The sequence below is a fragment of the Euphorbia lathyris genome, chromosome 1 (assembly GCF_963576675.1).
Source record: "Euphorbia lathyris chromosome 1, ddEupLath1.1, whole genome shotgun sequence".
NCBI lineage: Eukaryota > Viridiplantae > Streptophyta > Magnoliopsida > Malpighiales > Euphorbiaceae > Euphorbia > Euphorbia lathyris.
In genome coordinates, this window is record NC_088910.1 from 49,946,408 (window position 1) to 49,949,708 (window position 3,301).

At 36.4% G+C, this 3,301-nt stretch overlaps 1 long non-coding RNA gene across 1 annotated transcript; it reads right to left on the bottom strand.

The window, feature by feature from the left end:
• Positions 1–266: 266 nt before the first annotated feature.
• On the bottom strand, positions 267–936 carry LOC136232178 (uncharacterized). The gene is made up of 3 exons (XR_010690378.1): positions 712–936; positions 511–623; positions 267–423 (listed from the first exon to the last, which is right to left on the bottom strand). It is a non-coding gene; the product is annotated as an uncharacterized lncRNA (long non-coding RNA).
• Positions 937–3,301: the final 2,365 nt, after the last annotated feature.

Genomic DNA, 3,301 nt, shown 5'->3' on the forward strand with positions numbered 1-3,301 from the left:
TATTACAATGAAAACCCTAAGACCCCATAAAGGTGGAAGCTTTATAAAAAAATGACTCTTTTATTACAATGAAAGCCCTAACACACCAAAACCAAGAGTAGCAATACAACTTTAATAAAAAAGAAACCCTTTTTACAGTAACCCCCAAATTCGAAAAATCCAGGTATCAACTTCCAAAAGGATAAGCCTTTTTTTTTTAGCAGACACTTTCATGTAAACACCAGATTCAGGGAACCATAGACAAAAATAAATTACAAACTAGCAAGGAGACAAATTTCTTCATTAATAAATCTGGAAAACCCCATAAATGTCATCAGGATACAAGTTGAGCACAATATTCGTAACAAAAAAACATAAGTAACCATCCCCGCGTCCTCTGGTCCGTAACAAGTTAATGAGTCGCCAAGATCTGCATCCCGAGCTCTAGGAACTCAGAAAAACACGAGAAAAAGTTAAGAGACGGGGAAGGAACGAAAATAAACAAAAAAATATATCTCAGACATGATTTACCTTAGGAGAAACCAGATCGGGGGTGGATCGGACCTCTAAGGAGCCGAGCGACGGCCGTCCACCTATAAACTCCTTAAACGGCACGGATCAGAAGCGGTTCAGCTCTGTTTCACCTGCAAACACAAAAAAATGGCCATCAGAACGACACACTCGAAACAAGAAAGAAAAGAAAGGGAATAGGGGGAAAAAGCGAGGACTTACCATGGATTAGCCGCGGACGGACAGATCGAAGCGGATCTGCGCAAAACGCGAGGGAGATCCAGCGCTCCGGCTTCGAAACGGAAGACGGAGAGAAGGAGGGGGACGCTCCGTTGCTATCGGGACGACGGCGACTCCACCGTCGGCAGAGCAAAGAGGCGGCGGAGCAAGCCCAGGCGGAGATCGCAACTCCTGGCGAAGGGAAAAGAGAAAGAGAAAGGGGGGAAGCTGCACAACGAAAATTGAAGATAAAACCCTAAAAACTCAAATATATACCCTACTATTTTAGATTCCCAAATTACCCTTGCGAAATCCCACATTGCTCCTTTCTTTTTTCTATAATTTGTGAATTCGGCCCCCCATCATTCTAACTGTTTAGATCAAGTCCCTCTGTATTGCATTTTGACCCCTCCTAATTACATTTCGCCCCCTCCCTGTTTATTTAGTTCTCCAATTCGACTCTTTTCATTTTTGTTTGTTTCAATTCAACCCCTCCTAATTACATTTCGCCCCCTCCCTGTTTATTTAGTTCACCAATTTGACTCTTTTTATTTTTATTCTTCAATTTAATTCCCCCCCCATGTTACCTTTAATTTCCTTTGTTAATCCAAATTGTAATTAAATCCCTCATGTTTTAATTAGGTCCCTGATTATTTGAGTTAAGCTAGATTAGGCCCTCTTTTAATTGTCTAAAATTCTAATTTAACCTTCCAATCCCTTTTAATTCATTTCTAATTTGGACCCTTCACTACTTAATTTCATATTACTTACATCGCTTAACCAATTTATTTTCACGTAACATATGTGTTATATCATTAGTAAAATATCATTTGTTTTCATATGGTTAAATTTAATCTACCTTTTTCTTTTACGAAAAATTAAACGACTTGATTTATGGCTCTATGGCATAGGGATATAAACCAAACGTGTACACTATAAAGTTAAGATGAATCGATTTATATCTTTATGTCATAGAGGTATAAAAACGATAATAAAAAAAATAAAACTTAATTAACGCGGAATGTTTCCATTTATATGTATGTGCTACAAGGGTATAAAAAAATGAAAAAGGTAACGAGATAGTTCGTAGTTCTATATTATAGAAATAAGAATCAAACGGTACTAAATAAACGAAAACTGAACGAGTTAATTCACAGTTCTATGTTATAGGAATATGAATTAACCGTCACCCAAATTATATAAAATTAAACATGTTAATTCGTAGTTATATGTTATATAAATGCGAATTAAATGTTTGTCCAAATTATTAAAATTAAAAGGATATAATTAATGATTTAACGTTACATAAATATTAAATACCTACGACATTAATCATGTAATTAAATTATATGTCGTTATTATATTATGAAAGTACAAATAAAACTGAGATAAATCAAACAAATTTAACACAAAAACCACATCTTTTTAGTACCAATATTTGGGCGGGATAGGGTGATTAATCAAGTTTTTCTTCCCTACACGTAACCGACAAACGAATCAAAAATCTCTATTTCGCAGACCCCCCTTATCCCTTAAAATTCAACCATTTCTGGTGTCCAATCACGCCTTAATTCTGATTGGTGGCGACTCTAAAAAATAGTTTTAACCAGAAAAAACGATTAAACGATTTAGCTTCCGGCGTTCGTGCTCGAAAAATCCGGTAGCGACACATGATTAAGGGACAATTAAATTTAAGTGCTTTGATTTAATTGTACTAATATGTTTGTTCAATGTTGAGTATAAATATAAATACAAATGGAAATAAAAAGTAAGACAGGACGAAGTCAGCATGAGAATACAGCACAAGCTGAGTGGAGTGTAACTCAGCGTGATAGAAGATCTTCAGAATAGAAGCCTAAAGATCAAACAAATCAACGAAGCTGAGTGGAACGCAACTCAGTACCAAAAGTAGAAAAGTCTTCTTGAGAACTGTCGTGCAAAACGAAGCTGACCATGGAAGCTGAGTAAAAGAGAACTCAGTATCTGAATTGACAACAATCAAAGACAACGACTATCAAAGTCAAGCTGAGTGATCTTCAGGACATCGTGAATGATCCGTTCACTAAAAGACAAGATCCGACAACTGTCTGCACCAATCCAGAACCTTGGAATTACGCAAAAGCCAATTTCGAGATGCATGGGTCAACTGTTCTGTTGCTAAAAGACAAACTGGCACAAAAAGACGAAACCTGCGAGAAGAAGACAACCCTAAGGACTGCTGAATTCAGACGACAGAATTGGCCTGCAAAACTGAAGCTGACCAGAACTTGTCTCAAAAAGGAGCCGTTTGGATCAACGGACAAATCCAATATTCAAATCATTTCTGCTTCAGACCTTAACTATAAAAGGACATGATCATTCTTCGATCATAAGCCGATCATAACAAGAACAAAAAGAGTATACATACAAAGCACACAAAAACCAAAAGAGATCTTACACCAAATTTCTATTCTTGTGTAAAAGTTAGATTGATTTTATGTAATCATCTAAAGTGTTCTTCATCCGAAAAGAACAATTTGTATCAATTGTAAAATTGAGAGTGTTGTGCTGAGTACTCGGTGTTGAGTGCTTAGTGATAGAGAAATCTAGATGT